Source organism: Schistocerca americana, chromosome 5, assembly GCF_021461395.2.
Source record: "Schistocerca americana isolate TAMUIC-IGC-003095 chromosome 5, iqSchAmer2.1, whole genome shotgun sequence".
NCBI classification, from domain to species: domain Eukaryota; kingdom Metazoa; phylum Arthropoda; class Insecta; order Orthoptera; family Acrididae; genus Schistocerca; species Schistocerca americana.
The window spans coordinates 456132099-456155362 of NC_060123.1; positions in this window are offsets into that span (position 1 = coordinate 456132099).

Consider the following 23264-nt stretch of genomic DNA (forward strand, 5'->3'; position numbering starts at 1 on the left):
GTTGCTCCTAGTGTATCGGCGAGGACCATTCGCAACCGTCTCCATGAAGCTGGACTACGGTCCCGGACACCGTTAGGCCGTCTTCCGCTCACGCCCCAACATCGTGCAGCCCGCCTCCAGTGGTGTCGCGACAGGCGTGAATGGAGGGACGAATGGAGACGTGTGGTCTTCAGCGATGAGAGTCGCTTCTGCCTTGGTGCCAATGATGGTCGTATGCGTGTTTGGCGCCGTGCAGGTGAGCACCACAATCAGGACTGCATACGACCGGGGCACACAGGGCCAACACCCGGCATCATGGTGTGGGGAGCGATATCCTACACTGGCCGTACACCACTGGTGATCGTCGAGGGGACACTGAATAGTGCACGGTACATCCAAACCGTCATCGAACCCATCGTTCTACCATTCCTAGACCGGCAAGGGAACTTGCTGTTCCAATAGGACAATGCACGTCCGCATGTATCCCGTACCACCCAACGTGCTCTAGAAGGTGTAAGTCAACTACCCTGGCCAGCAAGATCTCCGGATCTGTCCCCAATTGAGCATGTTTGGGACTGGATGAAGCGTCGTCTCACGCGGTCTGCACGTCCAGCACGAACGCTGGTCCAACTGAGGCGCCAGGTGGAAATGGCATGGCAAGCCGTTCCACAGGACTACATCCAGCATCTCTACGATCGTCTCCATGGGAGAATAGCAGCCTTCATTGCTGCGAAAGGTGGATATACACTGTACTAGTGCCGACATTGTGCATGCTCTGTTGCCTGTGTCTATGTGCCTGTGGTTCTGTCAGTGTGATCATGTGATGTATCTGACCCCAGGAATGTGTCAATAAAGTTTCCCCTTCCTGGGACAATGAATTCACGGTGTTCTTATTTCAATTTCCAGGAGTGTATATCTCCCAATTGGGAATTTATTTTCAGGAAGTTCGGGGGACAGCTCCGGTATTCACCTTACGGCCTGAGGAAAACCTGCAAAACCCGGCCACAGCTGCTGGTGTTGCCACTTTTGGTTGTTGTTTCTTCTCATTCCATGCGACCCTCTTCCAGTCAGTAGCGGTAGCTGCGGCGCTAGTTGGAGCAGCATCCGGCTCTTCGCCGTCGCTTCTCCTCTTCATTCTGGAGGCGATGATCTTCCTCTCCTCTCTTCCTTTGCGGCTGGTACTCCAGCCAGCTGCACTGATCTGTCTCGCTCTTCATGATTAGTGCATACTTCTTCCATGATCTCGAGGTCAATTATGTATTTGCTGTCCGTGGTGACTTCTTTCGTCATCACTTCTTTGTCGATCAGCGTGGCGCGGTTTGTCTTCACGGCTTGGTCACTTGCAACAGACGGTTGTGATTCCTTTATTCCGTTTGTACCGCCACCGCTGCAATTCGCAGTTTCCTCTCGAATGCCTCCCGCAGCATGAGGCAGGCAGCTTCCATCTACGCATGCAGCGCGATCTTCAAGCGCGTTTCCGCTTCTTTCAGCGCGGCTTCCATGATTGCGTGTTTTTCTTCTTCGCTGCTGTCCTCTCGAGTGCCACCTTCTGCCACTGTGCGTCTTCGACCTCTCAGCGCCGGCCGGAGTGGCCGTGCGGTTCTAGGCGCTACAGTCTGGAGCCGAACGACTGCTACGGTCGCAGGTTCGAATCCTGCTTCGGGCATGGATGTCATTGATGTCCTTAGGTTAGTTGGGTTTAATTAGTTCTAAGTTCTAGGCGACTGATGACCTCAGAATTTAAGTCGCATTGTGCTCAGAGCCATTTGAACCAATTTTGACTTCTCAGCGGTCTGGCGCCGGCTAACGTCGCCTGTTCGCGGTCTTTTGGCCCGCACCTTTTCCACTCTCACTGGCGGTGGGGGCGGCAGTCCCTCAGGGGGACAGCTTGTTGCCATCTCGTTGTTCCTCTGCACTGGGGACGAGAGTGAGGATTTCTTGCGTCGTCTTCTCCGTCGTCTCTTGTTTTTGGACTTGGCATGTTCTCCAGGTGCAGCTCGATTTGCCTTGTCGTTTTTGGAACGGTCCGCAAAAGCCTTGCAGCCACGCCAGTTGGCCACGTGCGGCCCGCCACAGCGGAAGCACGTCGGTGCTTCTTCTCGTGGTCTTGTGCATATGTGACTGTCATGATTGCCAGCGCACTTGACACAGGTTGACTAGTTGCTGCAATATTTTGCCACATGCTCCTCTTGTTGGCACTTAAAAACACTGAGACCTGGTGTCCACTCCCGCAGGCAGAGGCTCCATCGTCACGTCGAATTCCAGAATGCTGTTGATCCACTGGGATCATGCCTGGTGTGTTCACGGCCAGGATGAATAGTGGAGGTCTTCTCCTGTTGGTTCGGTTGCGTAACTTTACCGCTACGTCTCCGAACCCGTCGTCTCGTAGTTCTCTCTGTACCATATCCTCGGAGCACAACCAGGGAAGCCCTCTAAGGGGGGCTTGATGGTTTCTTTCTTCTCTTTCGGCTGGGGCTTCTCTTAGGCCGGCGCTCTGTATGCCTTCAGGATAGGTGTGAACACCTTGGAGCCATAGATGCAACTCGGTTGCACTTCCAGTAAAGTGTCATTATCCAGACACTTCACCTTCAGTGGGCCTGTCGCAACGTCCTTTAGTTTGCCGTATATATCGCACCAGACGTCCCGGGATCGGATATAGATCGGCGATGGCGGCAGCGTGAAGTAGTGGACGGCTTGTTCTTCTTCACGTGTTGTATCTTCTCCGCCGTTCGCCAAGTTTTCCTCTGCGGCGGATACTTCGAACAACAGACTCCTTGTTTCTGCGTTCCTGTTCTTATTCGATTTTCTGCCCATGGAGCAGTGTGCGCTGCACACAACACTTTTGCTCTTGGCGTTAGAATGGCAACACGACAATTGGCAGTGTGCGATCACTTTTCACCTGGCAATTCGACTGCTCGGCCTCTACAGTAGCGAGCGCTCGCCTACAGCGGCCCTCTCGCCACTGCTGCACAAGCGGAACTGTCCTTGAGATGACCTGTTCTACTATTTATGCCTGCGGCCTTTCCCCTTCATCAGGCGCTCCCTCTGCGGTCCGCGCCCGCACGCTGCGATCTTCTGGAGCATTGCCGTTCTCTTTTCTGTCGTCTGCCGTTCTAGGTGTTCTCTTTGTGGTCCGCGCCAGCCAAACACGCTCCTGGGTGTTCCATCTTCGGTCTGGTGCGTTTGGAATCCCGTCTGTGGTACCAGGCATTCCCCCTGCCCGTCCCATGGAGCAAGACTGGCCGCTACCTGGGAGTCATTCTCGATCAGAAGCTAACGTGGGAAGCCCACATCGAGGACGTCAGGGGCAGAGCAATCGGGCGCCTACGCGTTCTGTACCCTCTGATCAACCCGTCGTCCGCCTTGCCTCTCCACCACGGCATCACGCTGTACCTGGCGCTGATTCGTCCAGTGCTGTAATATGCGACCGTGGTGTGGGGCAACGCGGCCGACACACACATCTACAAACTGCAGGGGGTGCAGTACAGGGCGCTCAAGCTCGCTCTGCGCCCTACCGAGGCTCTATTCGACCGCTCGGCTACACCGGCAAACCGGCATCCCCTTCCTCCGCGACCGATTTAAACAATCGGCGCGGGTCTTCTACGAGCGGGCCGTACGGTCCGACAATAGGTTCATTAGGGACTTGGGCCATCCTATTCACCACAGGCCAACCACGCGTTACGAGAATAGTATCTCGTGACAGAGAAAGGACAACTCCCCTCAGAAAACACCTCAGGCCAGTTCGGACCGTGAGAAAGCCACACCACAAATATAGGATTATGCAGGAATAGCAGTATATGCTTAGCCCGCTCCCATCACGAGTCAGGGCAGACTCGTATGGATAAGTGACAGTGACAGTGACAGAATTCCCCCTGTGATCTGCTGGAGCGTTGCCGTTCCAATTTAGGTCCGCGCCCGTTAGTCCAGACCCTGGGCGTTCCGGTCTGGTGTGCCTGGAACCCTGTATGGGGTTCGTTCTCCAAGGCTTCAGTTCTTCTATTTGTGGAGTGTCCCTGTTGCTTCTTCAGCAATTACAGAGCAGGATCCACTTAGCTAGCTCCCCGTATCACTGCTCATGAGATTATCGGTCACTTTTATCTCTATTGACTCCCTTATAACACTGTCCCAAAATCTGGGCGTCTGTGCTAGAAACTTGGTTTCTTCATAATTCATGGCATGACCTAGTTCTAGGCACTGTTCAGCAATGGCTGATTTTGTGCCTGTCTTAATCGGGTGTGCCTCTGATGTTCCTTGCACCTGATGTCTACTGTTCTTGTCGTCTGACCAATGTAGGACAGGCCACATTGGCAAGATTTCCGTAAACCCAGATCGTCCTTGATATTTCCCACCAGTCCCCCGATTTTGCTGTATGGACAGAAAACACACTTGATATTGTGTTTACGGAGGATCCTACTAATTCTGGCAGAAATTGAGCCAACATAGGGATATACACCGAAACAAATTGAGATGGCAAACCAACAGGCCAATATACCACAAGTTCCAGAAGCAGAGCAAGATGAAGCAAAGAAGGTGGTGTGCAAGTACGACGCTGATTTCCGGCAGAACACCCGACAACCCAAGATGTCATTAGATCGCCGAGAAAGCCTTAAGAATTACAACAATAATTATATAAATTACTTATGTTGCTGTATGAAAACTGTATTTGTATGAAAAGTAACTGTTTTGGTTACAAAAATGCGCAGAAGTTAAGCGATCAACTAATTCCCTATAAAGCTACTTCTGTAGGAATACAAAATTCACAATCGACTAATACTGAATGATGTTCGTTCTTTAATAAGTGCCAAACAAATAACCAAACAAAAAAAAAAGAGAAGTCATCGGCTCCTATCTCTTAACTTACATATTCATTTATGGCTCTTCCCCTACCAATTCTGCCAATACTACCCGTAATTCTATTATTTACTGCGTCATTATTTAGTATACCAAGATAACCGAACTTTAGTTTTGATAGAGCTCAATTATAAACACAGCCCATGTGAGGTCTGTGGGTAGAAGTCATTTCTTTATGTGCTCCGTGGACGAAATGACTCCGTGAAGCAGGGTGCGTTTTCAGTCTCGAGCCGAAGGCCTCTTCTCGCATGCAGAAGATAGGAACACATGCGATACGAGAATGTCTCTCGGGCAGTTCTAAAATCGTCTTTCTTTATATCAGTTTTGCGCCATCTCTCTGGCTGCATCTTTGGTGGAGACCTATCTCGCCATGGCCTCGGTACGGCTCTGTTTAGTGGTAGCTATTGAACCAAGAGCGCGCTTCGCAGCTCGCGTTCGCTGAGGGAGACTAAGTGCGGATCGTTCATCAAGTTATCTAAAAACTCAACTCGTCTGGTATTTGGAAGAAAACTAACCGAGAATGAGTAGAAAATAATTGCTGACGCCAGCACTGCTCAAAACTCCACCGTTTTGTGATCACTTGAATGCAACCTGGTGGTCTACCGTACAAAGATTACATGAGGCACATAACTACCCATTTAAAAGAGCAATGAACTCAGCACACAACTTACCAAACAATTTGTGGGTGGATGTAAAACCTAGCTATGAGGTAGTCAGCTCATGGTTCGTCGCTGTTAGTAGTAGTTTATCCTGTAGTGAAGTAGAAGTGGATAGTTCCTGTGAATTATTATGGGTGGAGGTTACACTCAACAACCGAACTAGGTTAATAATTGGCTCCTTTTACCGACCTCCCGACTCAGTAGCATTAGTGGCAGAACAACTGAGAGAAAATTTGGAATACATTTCACATAAATTTTCTCAGCATGTTATAGTCTTAGGTGGAGATTTCAATTTACCAGATATAGACTGGGACACTCAGATGTTTAGGACGGGTGGTAGGGACAGAGCATCGAGTGACATTATACTGAGTGCACTATCCGAAAATTACCTCGAGCAATTAAACAGAGAACCGACTCGTGGAGATAACATCTTGGACATACTGATAACAAACAGACCCGAACTTTTCGACTCTGTATGTACAGAACAGGGAATCAGTGATCATAAGGCCGTTGCAGCATCCCTGAATATGGAAGTTAATAGGAATATAAAAAAAGGGAGGAAGGTTTATCTGTTTAGCAAGAGTAATAGAAGGCAGATTTCAGACTACCTAACAGATCAAAACGAAAATTTCTGTTCCGACACTGACAATGTTGAGTGTTTATGGAAAAAGTAAAATGCGTTTTAGACAGGTACGTGCCGAGCAAAACTGTGAGGGACGGGAAAAACCCACCGTGGTACAACAACAAAGTCAGGAAACTACTGCGAAAGCAAAGACAGCTCCACTCCAAGTTTAAACGCAGCCAAAACCTCTCCGACAAACAGAAGCTAAACGATGTCAAAGTTAGCGTAAGGAGGGCTATGCATGAAGCGTTCAGTGAATTCGAAAGTAAAATTCTATGTACCGACTTGACAGAAAATCCTAGGAAATTCTGGTCATACGTTAAATCAGTAAGTGGCTCGAAACAGCATATCCAGACACTACGGGATGATGATGGCATTGAAACAGAGGATGACACGCGTAAAGCTGAAATACTAAACACCTTTCTCCAAAGCTGTTTCATAGAGGAAGACCGCACTGCAGTTCCTTCTCTAAATCCTCGCACAAACGAAAAAATGGCTGACATCGAAATAAGCGTCCAAGGAATAGAAAAGCAACTGGAATCACTCAATAGAGGAAAGTCCACTGGACCTGACGGGATACCAATTCGATTCTACACATAGTACGCGAAAGAACTTGCCCCCCTTCTAACAGCCGTGTACCGCAAGTCTCTAGAGGAACGGAGGGTTCCAAATGATTGGAAAAGAGCACAGATAGTCCCAGTCTTCAAGAAGGGTTGTCGAGCAGATGCGCAAAACTATAGACCTATATCTCTGACGTCGATCTGTTGTAGAATTTTAGAACATGTTTTTTGCTCGAGTATCATGTCGTTTTTGGAAACCCAGAATCTACTATGTAGGAATCAACATGGATTCCGGAAACAGCGATCGTGTGAGACCCAACTCGCTTTATTTGTTCATGAGACCCAGAAAATATTAGATACAGGCTCCCAGGTAGATGCTATTTTTCTTGACTTCCGGAAGGCGTTCGATACAGTTCCGCACTGTCGCCTTATAAACAAAGTAAGAGCCTACGGAATATCAGACCAGCTGTGTGGCTGGATTGAAGAGTTTTTAGCAAACAGAACACAGCATGTTGTTATCAATGGAGAGACGTCTACAGACGTTAAAGTAACCTCTGGCGTGCGACGGGGGAGTGTTATGGGACCATTGCTTTTCACAATATATATAAATGACCTAGTAGATAGTGTCGGAAGTTCCATGCGGCTTTTCGCGTATGATGCTGTAGTATACAGAGAAGTTGCAGCATTAGAAAATTGTAGCGAAATGCAGGAAGATCTGCAGCGGATAGGCACTTGGTGCAGGGAGTGGCAACTGACCCTTAACATAGACAAATGTAATGTATTGCGAATACATGGAAAGAAGGATCCTTTATTGTATGATTATATGATAGCGGAACAAACACTGGTAGCAGTTACTTCTGTAAAATATCTGGGAGTATGCGTGCGGAACGATTTGAAGTGGAATGATCATATAAAATTAATTGTTGGTAAGGCGGGTACCAGGTTGAGATTCATTGGGAGAGTGCTTAGAAAATGTAGTCCATCAACAAAGGAGGTGGCTTACAAAACACTCGTTCGACCTACACTTGAGTATCGCTCATCAGTGTGGGATCCGTACCAGATCGGTCTGACGGAGGAGATAGAGAAGATCCAAAGAAGAGCGGCGCGTTTCGTCACAGGGTTATTTGGTAACCGTGATAGCGTTACGGAGATGTTTAATAAAGTCAAGTGGCAGACCCTGCAAGAGAGGCGCTCTGCATCGCGGTGTAGCTTGCTCGCCAGGTTTCGAGAGGGTGCGTTTCTGGATGAGGTATCGAATATATTGCTTCCCCCTACTTATACCTCCCGAGGAGATCACGAATGTAAAATTAGAGAGATTAGAGCGCGCACGGAGGCTTTCCGGCAGTCGTTCTTCCCTCGAACCATACGCGACTGGAACAGGAAAGGGAGGTAATGACAGTGGCACGTAAAGTGCACTCCGCCACACACCGTTGGATGGCTTGCGGAGTATAAATGTAGATGTAGATGTAGTTGTACCTCTATAAACAACGGCGACAAGCGGTACGAACTCACACTGCGCTGGGTTCCACGCAACACGCGAAAGATCACGAATCAGTTTTCTAACACAATTGTATTAAACAACAGTAAACAGAGTTTCTGGTTAAACTATATAATTCTAGTACTTTGACCCATGCCCTAACAGCATCGCTCACAAGAGCGACCTTACTCTTATAAAATTTGCCTTAAGAGATACACAAAAAGTGTGTGGTCGAGCCGCCTCCGTCTTTCGGACATATGGAAGCGAGAGCTTCCGTTAAGACTCACATGGTCACCAGCACCCCACAGCCGTATGGGTATAGCCGCTATCTCTGACATTATCCTCTGCTTTCTGTAGTTCCTGTCCACAAGGTAAAGTTGGGAAATACAACCCACTTATGTAGAAGCTCTAATTCCACACGAAAACTTTTGAAAAATATTCATTCTCACATCCAACCCCTCATGGTCATTTACAGTAAAGAGTAAGGAACTGTAAAGATTCACATAAACGAAATAAATTATGAAGTTGTCCAGAAACTTATTACTGACTTTAAGGAATGGTGAGTATTGCGAATTCACACAGAAAGCACGTTTACAAATGTTACACACATATGTTCAAACGAAAATAACTGGTCGTGTCAAAGTGTTGACGTTCTTGTTTATTTATTCATTATGCGGAATTTGTAAAAATTGTGTCAATTTTTTTGAATTTTTATACCATTTATTTTTTGTTCTCCATTGCACATTGCGCTTATTTCGCTACTTCGATAACGTTTGAGCAACTTCAGGTATAAAGGACAAATTAGAAACTAATTATGTGCTCTCTATTACCTAACGATAAATAGAAAACTATTAAATGCAACTGTTGAATTTAACTATGAAGTTGCGAAAGTAGCTCGTCGTGCCTGTACAGGACTGTGGGTCAGACTGCTGTGGTACGAAACTGCGGTCTGTGGCTTCAAAAGTAACTGGCAGAGAGAGGGGGGAAGGGATAGGTAGAGGGGAAAGGATGCGGATGGAAGTGAAGGTCACCTGAGGAGGATTGGTATGTACCAGACAAGGCAGCGAGAGGGAATGATATAGAAGGAAAGTGCGTAACAGCTAAAAGATTGCAGTAAATTATGTAAAAGAGAACCTGATGAAGTTCAAAATATTTAGGAGTCATCTTGGATCGATCTTTGACCTACAGTGCACATCTTAGCAAAATATCTGCTAAAATCAGAAGCCATAACAACATTCTACACAAACTCATATGAACAGGCTGGGGTCCCACTACAACTACTCTCAGAATTACAGCTCTTGCCCTAGTATACCCAGTAGCTGAATACTGTAGGCAGTCCAGTATGACTTAACAGTACTCATACAATGGAGATTGATGTCCAGATAAATGACACAACGCGGATTATATCAGGTACCATCCAGTCTACTCCTCAGAAGTAGTTACCAGTTCTTTCTAACATTCCACCTTCTCATCTTCGAAGAGCATTAGCACTGATGAAAGAATACCAGTCAATGAAGACACTCTGCATGAAGATCTCAGGCCGAAATCTCAGAACCATTCTATGATTATAGGAAAGAAGCTAGCACAAGACCAGTTTACAGTAACTGCAGTTTGGTGCGGCTACTGGCTGTCTTCAAACCCAGACAAATCTGGACTGATCTTGAACCCAATCAAGGAACCCCCTGGTTTCCACCAACCCAGGACAATCTGGACATCACCTAACCAGTTAAGAACCCAACACGGCAGATGTCTGTTTTGGAAGCACACGTGCAAGATTGCTGATAGCCCTTTCTGCGACTGTGCAGATGTGCTTCAGACCATCAGCCATATCGTTATGGATTGCCCACTTCGAAGGTTCAATGGTTCAATAGAGGAGATCCATCAGGCCGGTGAGGGAGCTGTGGAGTGGTTGAGGTCACTGGACATCTATCTATAATAATACTGGTGTTACTCATAGATCGAGGTCCAAACCGAATATGTTCGTAAATATGTAAATAATTGTATCATCAATCCATACGAGAAATATATATACACACATCAAAAAAGTTTTGGATCACCCCGGTTCCCAGAACTCTTAAAGATAGACGTTAACTGTAGATATTGTATCACAAACACAGTCCTTTTGACTGTTGAGAGATGTCACTAAATCCGCCCAAAGATGTAATAAACCATACATGAGCAGCGAATATTAGACGGAGGGGGTCCTACAGACGATCAGTTCCAGTCATTCCACCAGGAAGAAGGTACACAGCTCTTGTTGTCTGTAGTTCAACCAAGCCTAGACGGACAATGCCATGGTTCGATCGCATCCGCATCGTTACTTTGTGCCAGGAAGTGCTCTCAACAAAGGAAGTGTCCAGGCGTCTCGAAGTGTACCAGAGCAATGTTGTTCGCACATGGAGGAGATGACATGCCTCGCTCTGGCCGCATAAGGGCTACTGCTGCAGTGGACGACCGCTACCTACAGATTATGACTCTGAGGAAGCCTGACACCAGTGCCACCATGTTGAATAATGCTTTTCGTGCAGCCACAGGACGTCGTATTACGACTCAAACTGTCAGGCAATAGCTGCATCATGCGCAACTTCACTCCCGACATCAAAGGCGAGGTCAATCTTTGCAACCACGACACCGTGCAGCGCGGTACAGATGGGCCCAACAACATGCCGAATTGACCGCTCAGGATTGGCAACACGTTCTCTTTGCCGGTGAGTGTTGCATACGCCTTCAACCAGACAATTGTCGGAGACGTGTTTGGAGGCAACACGGTCAGGCTGAACGCCTTAGACACACTGTCCAGCGAGTGCAGCAAGGTGGAGGATTGCTGCAGTTTTGGGGTGGCATTATTTGGGGCCGACGTACGCCGCTGGTGGTCATGGAAGCTGTCGTAACGGCTGTAAGATACGTGAATGCCGTCCTCCGACCGATAGTGCATCCGTATCGGCAGCATATTAGCAAAGTATTCGTCTTCATGGACTAAAATTCATGCCCCATCGCGCACATCTTGTTAATGACTTCCTTCAAGATAACGACATCGCTCGTTTAGAGTGGACAGCATGTTCTCCAGTCATGAAACCTATCGCACATGTCTTGGATATATTGAAAAGGGCTGTTTATGAACGACGTGACCCACCGACCACTCTGAGGGATCTACGTCGAATCGCCGTTGAGGAGTGGGACAATCTGGACCAACAGTGCCTCGATAAACTTGTGGATGGTATGCCACGGCGAGTACAGGCAATAAACAATGAAAGAGGACGTGCTACTGGTTATTAGGGGTATCAGTGTGTACAGTAATCTGGACCATCACCTCTGAAGGTCTCGCTGTATAATGGAACAACACGCAATGTGTGGTTTTCACGAGTAATAAAAAGGGTGGGAATGATGTTTATGTTGATCTGTCGGAACCAACGTGTTGCAAAACTTTTTTTGATGCGTGTGTATATAAATATTATAAAATATAAAAATTACGTAAAACAGAACTGTCATTGCTAAGAGTGTAAAGAGCAGAGAGCAATAGAAGCATACAACTTTAAGGGACTGAATAAATAAAACTGTGAAACACTTCTCTGAAGATTAAAGAAGTGGTTCAAGATCCAAATATGCGTTTCCCGCACAGTTAAAATGCAAACTTCATAATTTAGGTTTCTGTTTTCTGATAAAGGAAAGAGATTGCTAGGAATCTACATATCGGTACTCCACATGAGCATCGACAAGCAGAACTTTGCAAAAGTGATAAATCCAGTAGGCTTTTAGCTAACACGTAGGAGAGCCATAATGTTCCGATGAATGCTTCTTTGCGCATAGCTGAAACACGCTATAAAAGTTTTAGTAACAGTTTAGTTTCAGAAAACCGTGTGAGTTGGTGAATAAAGTTAGGTATGCCGTCACACCAGCTAATTTCATCCTTTCCTCTTTACGTGTGGTGAATTTACTTTGAAATATGCCTGTCGGCCAGACATTGTAAGTTATTAACAAAAACCTTATGGACAACAAAAAAGGCTACAGGAGAAATAGTAGTATTAATAGAATTTCTAGAACTGACGTTATAGAACATTTATTTCACTTTTATTGAGAAGACATATAACGAACCCGAAGGTCTAAACTTGGGAAATTCATTAGCGCGCATCATGGGTGATTCATTCCTCAATCGACAGTATCAACAATTTTTTTTTTCGATCCTCTCAGCAATGACCAGCAAACCTCTCTATTACTTTCGTTATGTGAGTGATGCTATTTAGTTAATTAAAGGAGATGAAAGCGACATTAATTGGAGTGTGGAGTAAATGAGTGCTATTCATGCAATGATTAGGATTTACTGAAAATTAAAGGACGAAAGAGGAGAATAAAAGGCGGTACGCTATTAGGTAAGGAGAAAGACAAGTAAACTGTGTTATAAAGGAAGAATGTTCGAAATAATGTGTATAGGGCTTAAGACTAATGATGTCGTTCACTTAAGGTTGAAGCACCAAGACCTCGAGATACACTGCACAGGTGTGTACAAACTGTAGTGTGAAAACTGCCCAAGATGTAAAACAAGCAGAATGTTTTAAGTAGTAAAGGGGTAAATGAACCTAAAGGATAAATCCTGACAATTGAGTCCTTCTATGCTTAGTACGGAGAGATGTGCGTGACTGCTATCGCCTTCCATCCTCGGTACGTGAACTTGCGACAATTTTGCTGGAAGAAAAGTATTTTAAAACCAAATAGAACCAGTATTTACCAATCCGAGATATCTAGAAGCACTTCTGAATGCCAATGGTTTTCCTACACCGTATTAAGCATGGTACTGTATTGTGTTTTTGGTGTTTCCATTTTTTATCCGTCCCCTGCACATACGCAAGAACATTTTATGCACCTGCTTCCTGCTACTGGGAATGTGTTTTACAGAAACCAACTTAAATTCGATAATTTGACAATATTTTTAATAGGGGCGAAGGTTTCACTTCAAGCAAGACGTAGAATCCGATTTTATCTTACATTAAATAACGGCTTTCATTTTGACCAGCGGATTCTCTTAACTAGTGTAGTGTAACGACGTAAGTTTTGTATAAATGATTTTCTTTTGATATATGACCATGTGCAGACTTCGTCACCTACGTCAGTTACAACACACTTCAAAATTATTTAAATTCTTTTTAAATTGTTTTTGAATGGTTCTTGAACGAAACTGTAAAACATCATCATTTGAGTCGTATGCGCAGAATTACGTCACCCAGTCCAATTGGTTTGCGCAAACTTTTTTCAATTTAGATGTCGTTTGTTTCTTCTCAGAAATTATATTAATGCAAGTTATCTGCTTTAATATATATTAAAACCACATTGAATAAGCTTTTAAGACTCAAACTCGCAAAGAACGTTGTCAAAAAAATTAATAATCTTGTCAAATAAATCAGTAATACTTCTTCCTGAACATAATTCTTCATAAATAAATTCTCGGAACACGTATTTAAACTTTTGTAGTATACACTAGTTCATTATCTTCCTATATACTACATATAGACGTGAATTTGAGCCTTGACAAGATAAGACTGAACATTTACAACATGATTAACTTTCTATGACGTCATTGTTGTAGAAACATTAGAAATTCTTATTTTTTCAGTTTTTAGAAGCACGACGCAACAACTCGGTTTCAGGATCTTCTGTTGCTCTTTGGTTGTCGACCCGCGACGTATAGTGGTCGGCAATTTTCTCTCTGGCCCCGGCAGTGAAGATGCTGTTTCCGTTCGTTGCGCCGCCCTCTCCGTACATGAAACATAAAAAATAAATACAAAATTTTAGATAATTCACAACAATTACAAATATTACAAAAATACATAAACAAAACACTAAATTAAACTTATATTCACCTGCAAACTGGGCTGACACTGGTGGATGGGTGACGCTTCAATTTCGCGTCCCACTACACTAGTGATTCGCAGGAGAGATATCATATTGCCTGTTTCTTCCACAGGGGCACTAGTAGCTCACTTGCGCTTGAGGGCAGCAGCACCGCTGCTCGAGTGCGTGCAGTTGGCAGGTATAAAGGGAACCACGTATCCTGTTGGAAACTCAGCTCCCATGAGATTGTGCATCAGCGTAATCACCTGAGGATGATGGCTATCTGGTCCGTTGAAATATCGTGTCAGGATAACTACCAAATCGGCCTGCTTACACCAGAAGAGAATCATCAGTCATTGCGCCGGGAAAATCTACAAAGTCACAAAAGTACCCTTTGTTTCATGCTTCAGAGATATTTTCTGGATACAGTTGTAGATGTACGTGTTCCTCAGCCATTCGACAAATAACCACCAGCAATTTTACTAAAAAAATGAAACTATTTATAGCAAGCATGATAATTAAATAAGTCTTTATCAAGTGTTCGATGCGTAGCATCGCCAATTGTAGGGTTCCTGCTATGTTCTGAATTCGGATAATCTATGAAAGTAAGTCCGGATGTGCCCTCCATTAGAAGTTATTTCCACTCATAGACAATGTTTAGACCCATGAATCAAACTAGTAGCATGATGTGACCGCAAGAGTTTGCTGAATATTAACTAAGCAGTGAACACTAGCTTTGCGAAATAGTTTACACTGAAAATAGCAAAATAAAACTGCTGTTACGTGAACCTGAGTAATCGTAAAAACATCTGACAATGGATGAAAAATGTGTAAGGCAACGAGGGTTACTGCCTTGTGCATTGCGGCGGGCATGTGTACCTAACTCAGACTTTTATTACAACACACATTTCCAAGAGATCAAATAAACGACCTTCATACAGAATGTAAGAATCCTAACTGCGTCACCTCAAACAAATCTTTTCTGCTGAAACATTATGCACGGAAACATGAGCCGTAATATTCACATAGAATGGCATTGGTTTGGATAATAATTTTGCTGTCAAAATCATGAAAATTCTATTTGTTGCTAAATACTAATGGTACATTTCGCGTTAAGTGACCATATGCTGACTGCTGCGTACTAGTAGGCATAAATTTCTCTAGACAACAAAGTGATTGTTAAGAGAATAGATTTTCAATATTGTTTCTAATATATATCCATATAATTGTCTCCAAAAGTATTAATAATTAACGAAGATAGTACATGTAACAAGTGTATTCATGAAGAAAGTGGCTCAGAGAGTTCCAACACTTGAGAAAGTAAAACGAAGCAATATCCGAACAAGTCGGAACACAACGACAGAACCTCATTCGTAGGGAGTGTGACAAAATTAAATATTCTTACTTAAGGACGAATTAGAAAGAGTTTCTACTATAAATCCCGATGCCTACTCTTCTCGTAGAGTCACAGAGGAGATATGTCCTCATAGGATACCTGCTACTGAACTAAGATTTCCGTGAAATTCATTACCTTCAGTTCCCGAAAGTGAACGAAGAAAATAACAGGACCAGAACACGATTTCCATGAACGAGTAGCAAATTCACAGTACAGATGTGCTCATTCTGCACACCGTCACAGTTTTAAAACAGGTCAAGGTTTCAAACAGGCTAGCGCACCATCAGATTGCGAAACAAGACCTCAGGCTAACTCGTCAGCAGAATGAAACATGAGAATACGTGAAAACTACCTTTCTTGCTGGCTCCAATGCTACTCAGTGTCACACTGCGTGATAACACTACAGCCCGAACAGCAGGCGTCATCAAGAACTGTGTACAGTAATTTGGTCGGAAATCGTCCCCCAGCCACGCTAATCACCCACGCTAGATCCCAATGCATGCGACTTCGACCTCATTACACAACTGAAGATACCATTGTGTGGGAAGCCCTTTGCAAACAGAGCGGATATCCTTACAGTATTTTTCAGGTACCACACTTTGATGGCAATGCCAGTTGATATTTGAGCCTCCATCATCGTTGTTTGGATCAACTTGGGGGGCTATTTTGAAGGACAGTAGTTGATTTAGATTTACTTTTGTTCCATTTGTACTCGTACAAAATGAATTTACACAGAGTTCCAGTGCGTGTGTTTCATTTCACCCTTTTTACAGTGGCCTCCTGTACTGGAACCCTATTGTATATTGGCGTTCAGATGCACAGTGCCTTACTGCGGCAACGCTCATCGTGCAGTTACCGTTTTGTCGCATTATCGTAAGATAATCCACAGATGTCATGACATAGCGACATGAACCGGACATTCGCCTAAATCGATCGGCAACCCCTCAAACACGGAAGCATCATGGGCTTACATATCAACAAGGCATTTGCACCCCGTGACTGCGGCGATCACAATAAAAACGACAGACGGCAGTACACGCGCCACCAGAGATCCTTAGTACAAGGGACTTATTACCTCCAGCGTGTCACGTGTTCCGACCTGGATCGGCACGAAATTCTCTGGGCCCCGGCTATACAGGGTGATTCACGAAGATATGCAAATATTTTAATATGTTAGTCTACAAGTAAAACTAAAGAAAAGAATTCAAATACACATAGGTCCACAAATGTTTGGTTACAAAGTTACGGCTAGTAAATGATTTTACCTGTAATTTAGCAACTTCGGTAATATGAAGCCATCGCAAAAGCAAGATTTCTGTTTTTTTTTTTTTTTTTTTTATTGAAAATGGTTCAAATGACTCTAAGCACTATGGGACTTAACAACTGATGTCATCAGTCCCCTAGCCTTAGAACTACTTGAACCTAACTAACCTAAGGACATCACACAAATCCATGCCCGAGGCTGGATTCGAACCTGCGAGCGTAGCAGCAGCGCGTTTCCGGACGGAAGCGCCTAGAACAGCTCCGCGACAGCTGCCAGCGTTGTTATTTGTCTGGTGAATCTAATAAAACATGTCACAGACGTGTATCTGCAGTAGTTTTCCAGAACATACAGAGAAGCAAAGAGGCAATTTCGCAAAATTTTTGATTTATTAACTACTTGGCTCAATTTGTTTTTTAGCTTCCAGACAGCTGTACAAAGTTTTCAACAGAAATTTTAGGGAATTTAACTTAGGAAAAATGATTGTAATAACGTTAACTGAAACTGTATGAATGTGTTAGATAATCTGCTTAATACTATAGCATACGTGAGTTCATGTTAAACAGGAAAAAACTATGCCCAGTGTTAAGGAAGTTGTACAGTGTTTATACAATATCACAATACATTAGCAATAAATGTTCAAAAATATCTCCACACAGTTCAATGCCTTTAGCTGCAAGCATATGAACAGATTTTGTTGTTCGTTTCAGATTCACAGGGTTGTTCTTAATTTCTTCTACTACATTCATAATGCTAGCAAGTAATGCCTCACGTGTATTGAATTTGTCCTCATAAACTATGCCTTTCGTCCATACTCACACACAAAAATCCACTTGGGTTAAATCGGACGATCTGGGTGGCTGCAAACGTGTAGCACCAGGACCAATCCATTTCTGGAGAAAATATTCATTTAAATGCGTGGTAACGGCGTTGGTGAAATGTGGAGGCGCGCCGCAATGTTGAAAATACATTTGCAATCGTATAGCAAATGGAGCACCTACGAGCAAGTTGGGCATTTCTCCTCGAAGGAATTGTAAGGACGACTCGCCAATCAGACGTCCTGGGAAAATGAATGGTGTGAGTTGTTTATACCACACCACACATTTATGCTAAATCGCTACTGGAAATTGCGTTGCACTCTTGCGTGTGGGTTTGCTTCAGACCATACGTGCTTGTTATGTAAATTGTTTATACCATCTCGAGGAAACTATGCCTCATCAGTAAATAAAATGTATTTGTGTAACTGTAGATTGGTATTTAACCGGGTGCACAACTCCAAGAGAAGGGCACGATCTCCCGATTTAAAATGATGCACTTCTTAATGCTAAGAAAAATTATTTTTTCGTCACACGACCGGTTTCGGGTTTGTGCCAATCCGCAGGTATTTATACATTCATTTTTGAAATTTGTTATAGCTTTCAGTAATTTCATATGCATAACATCATTGTACTTCCTAGACCTAAGTTCTCTGACAAAAATATGGATCAGTAATTTCATAATAGGGATAGAAAAATTTGGCAATCGGTAATAGCTTTTAAGTTTCTATGTGTGCAACATCCTTGCACCTCCTACACGTAAGTCCTTTGACAGTAGCCTACATTTTTGTATGTAAATACAGTGTATATCACGAGTGCGCGATGCAGTAGTGAAATATGCAGCTAAATTTTATAAAACTGAAATATGGACTGGAAAATGATGACAAATGTGCAACTAAATTGAAAAATTGTCACCACAGCGTAATTATAATAATGATGCTTCATCTTTATGTAAGTACAGATATATTTTCGACAAATGCTGCCTTTCCACTTACAGTTGTTCCACTTGTATCTGTTTAGTCATCAGCAAATAATTTTCTTTGTATTTATACAGTAATCTCCTGCAATATAAACATATACATGAATGTATAAACACCTGAGGATGGACAAAAGCCTGATACCGGTCGTGTGACGAATAAATAGTCTTTTATTGTGACTGGCAGCGGAAGTTTTTCTAAACCCTCTTTAGGAATAGTCGTGGAGTTCAACGACAAACACTATGGATAAAATTCACTTTATGCACTTTTCGTTTATAGTAAGCATACGGATTATTGTACTTCATCGTACGCCATACATTATATTTAGAAATGCCTAATCGTTAAGATACATCGTGTACTGGTACCTGGGATATTTTGAAGAGCATCCATAATATCTTCATCATCGTCTTCAAGTATCGAGCAATCGTACCGATTATGTGCGCTAGGTAGATAACCTGTAACCCGTAACATTCGAAATAATCCACTAATGGTTCATGCATTCGGATTCCTCCGAGTAGGATAACGTAGACGATATTAGTTAAGTGCAGCCGTAGCATTACCATCACATTTGCCACAAATAAACACCAATCGGCTCTTTCGCTGTCGTAAGTTTGAAAGACATCCCTCTTTCGCCAAACGGAGTGGCCGAGCGGTTCTAGGCGCTTCAGTATGGAACCGCGCGACCGCTACGGTCGCAGGTTTGAATCCTACCTCGGGCATGGATGTGTGAGCTATCCTTAGGTTAGTTAGGTTTAAGTAGTTCTAAGTTCTAGGGGACTGATGATCTCAGCAGTTAAGTCCCATAGTGCTCAGAGCCATTTTTGAACATCCCTATTTCACAAATAATCTACAAACTACGAAAGGTACTATGTGGTTTCACTTAAATTCACTGTTGTTATTATGTACTTTCACTGAACAATTCAGAAAACTAACTCGTTGCGAGGTTAGAAAACGACTGAAACAACTCACTAACGGTTGCCAACAATGTCATAAACGTTTCTACATTTTTAATGAAAAGTGAACAAATTTACTTGTGTAACAGTCTTTGCTTCTTTGGATGTTTTGGAAGACTACTGCAGATACACGCCTGGGATATGTTTTATGAGATTCACCAGATCAATAACAACAAAATATTTTCTTAGAATTTCCCGGCGATTTTGTGACATCTGGTTGAATCGGGTGTACTGTCGGTGGTCTGCGTTTTTCTATCACAATATTTCGAAGTCGTACCTCTGGGTGTTCATCAGATGCTTCCTGTGACTATTACAGAAAACACCTGATCAAGACACCGAGGTACGACGTCAAAATATTGTATTAGAAAAACGCAGACCACCGGCAGTATACCAAATTCAACGATATGTAGCAACAAAATACATGGATTCGTGCTTTATTTTAACCTCGTACAGTTTTTCGATGGCTTCATATTAGCGAAGTTGCTAAATTTCAGGTAAAATATTTTATTAGCCATAATTCCGTAACAGGCGAAATACCCTCAGACTTCAAGAAGAATATAATAATTCCAATCCCAAAGAAAGCAGGTGTCGCCAGATGCGAAAATTACCGAACTATCAGTTTAATAAGTCACAGCTGCAAAATACTAACACGAATTCTTTACAGACGAATGGAAAAACTAGTAGAAGCCAACCTCGGGGAAGATCAGTTTGGATTCCGTAGAAACACTGGAACACGTGAGGCAATACTGACCTTACGACTTATCTTAGAAGAAAGATTAAGGAAAGGCAAACCTACGTTTCTAGCATTTGTAGACTTAGAAAAAGCTTTTGACAATGTTGACTGGAATACTCTCTTTCAAATTCTAAAGGTGGCAGGGGTAAAATACAGGGAGCGAGCCCGCATCTCGTGGTCGTGCGGTCGCGTTCTCGCTTCCCACGCCCGGGTTCCCGGGTTCGATTCCCGGCGGGGTCAGGGATTTTCTCTGCCTCGTGATGGCTGGGTGTTGTCTGCTGTCCTTAGGTTAGTTAGGTTTAAGTAGTTCTAAGTTCTAGGGGACTTATGACCACAGCAGTTGAGTTCCATAGTGCTCAGAGCCATTTGAACCATTTTTTTTGAACAGGGAGCGAAAGGCTATTTACAATTTGTACAGAAACCAGATGGCAGTTATAAGAGTCGAGGGACATGAAAGGGAAGCAGTGGTTGGGAAGGGAGTAAGACAGGGTTGTAGCCTCTCCCCGATGTTGTTCAATCTGTATATTGAGCAAGCAGTAAAGGAAACAAAAGAAAAATTTGGAGCAGGTATTAAAATTCATGGAGAAGAAATAAAAACTTTGAGGTTCGCCGATGACATTGTAATTCTGTCAGAGACAGCAAAGGACTTGGAAGAGCAGTTGAATGGAATGGACAGTGTCTTGAAAGGAGGATATAAGATAAACATCAACAAAAGCAAAACAAGGATAATGGAATGTAGTCTAATTAAGTCGGGTGATGCTGAGGGAATTAGATTAGGAAATGAGGCACTTAGAGTAGTAAAGGAGTTTTGCTATTTGGGGAGCAAAATAACTGATGATGGTCGAAGTAGAGAGGATATAAAATGTAGGCTGGCAATGGCAAGGAAAGCGTTTCTGAAGAAGAGAAATTTGTTAACATCCAGTATTGATTTAAGTGTCAGGAAGTCATTTCTGAAAGTATTCGTATGGAGTGTAGCCATGTATGGAAGTGAAACATGGACGATAAATAGTTTGGACAAGAAGAGAATAGAAGCTTTCGAAATGTGGTGCTACAGAAGAATGCTGAAGATTAGATGGGTAGATCACATAACTAATGAGGAAGTATTGAATAGGATTGGGGAGAAGAGAAGTTTGTGGCACAACTTGACCAGAAGAAGGGATCGGTTGGTAGGACATGTTCTGAGGCATCAAGGGATCACCAAATTAGTATTGGAGGGCAGCGTGGAGGGTAAAAATCGTAGAGGGAGACCGAGAGATGAATACACTAAGCAGATTCAGAAGGAAGTAGGTTGCAGTAGGTACAGGGAGATGAAAAAGCTTGCACAGGATAGAGTAGCATGGAGAGCCACATCAAACCAGTCTCAGGACTGAAGACCACAACAACAACTATTCCGTAACCAAACATTTGCGGACCTATGTTTATATGAACTTTTTTCTTTACTTTTACTTGTACAATAACACATTAAAATATTTCCATGTCTTCGCGAATCACCCTATATAGGGCAACCCAAGCCATCACGTCGACAGCTCGTTCAACTGGAGCTGAGGGCCAATTCATGCATCGGGCTCTTAGCAGCAGCAGCAGCGGAACACACGGCTTTCCAGCGAAATCCTGAGACGTATCTGTCGGCCAACTACGCCGACCTCTCAGCCTCCGTCGTCATAGTGGCATAGTCGTCAGGTACCACTGCGTTTATTGACTGTGTATTCCAGGTAAATACCTGGTACTGCCTGAGAAATTGTATTATTTTTTATAGGAGTTTTTTCTTTGATATTAAATCTCTCTACTGTGGTCGTAATAAACCTTTGCCCTTGTTTACCTGTGTCTTATTATTGATTATGAAGCATCCTCTCGTCGGAGATATAGCACCTAGAATGACCTTCATATCACCAGCATATTTCTTTCGGTAAGGTGAATCACCTTGCTGGATGCTTGTTTGCTCAGACCCACTACGCGACATCATTTTCTAAGATCCACTTCTACAGTTATTTCGTTTTACGAGAGCGACAACTAGGTTCTTTGTTCCGCCGTGGCAGGTTCCTCGAGCAACTTTAGATAGGAATGCAAAGTCCTCCAACTAGGTCACGACGGGCGGCATTTTGCATGCGCATCCGGGCACAGAGGGAGAAACTCGGCAAAATAAAAACCGTGGCGGTGTTGTGGTCGAGCGGGGGGACGCACAGCACCGAGCAGTCGCAGGCTAGTCAGGACCCGCAGGCGACCCGCGAGATTCAATTCCCGTCCCACCAGCCGGCAGGGGTGAGCTACTTTGCAAAGTTACCAGCCCTGCTCGTTAACACGTCTTAATGGCGCAAGTTTTGCGCCACGCCGAGATTGGCCGCGGGCACCGGTGGGAGAGGCCGCGAGGGTGCCAGAGATAAGTCCGGAATTCAAATGCGCCCACTCGCTGCAAAAAAGGGGAACCGTGCCGCACGCGAAGGAGACAATGGCTGCTGCTCACGATAGGCGCCGTATGGAGACGCCAAAGCTAATTCAGGGGGGGGGGGGGGGGCTAGCGAAAGAGACCATCAGAAGTTCCCCACTGTGGTCTCCCGCTGCGTTTATCAGTTGCTTCCAACATAAAGTCAGTACAACCACAGGGTGTTTGATGTTCCAGTGTATAACATGTCTTTAGAAGACAGCACGGAGATGTAAATTTATTTATCTACATCTACATCTACATCCATTCTCCACAAGCCACCTGACGGTGTGTGGCAGAGGGTACGTTGAGTACCTCTATCTGTTCACCCTTCTATTCCAGTCTCATGTTGTTCGTTGCAAGAAATATTGTCGGTATGCCTCTGTGTGGGCTCTAATCTCTATGATTTTATCCTCATTTTCTCTTCGCGAGATATGGAGAGAGCAATACACTGCTTGACTCCTCGGTGGAGGTATGATCTCGAAACTTCAACAAAAGCCCGCACCGAGCTACTGACGGTCTTTCTTGCAGAGTCTTCCACTGGAGTTTATCTATCATCTCTGTAACGCTTTCGCGATTGCTAAATGACCCTGTAACAAAGCGCGCTGCTCTCCGTTGCATCTTCTCTATCTCTTGTATCGACCGTATTCGCGGCACATTGCACTTGTATACATTGAGATTCAATTGCCATTCCCTGCACCATGCGTCAGTTTGTTGCAGATCCTCCTGTATTTCAGTA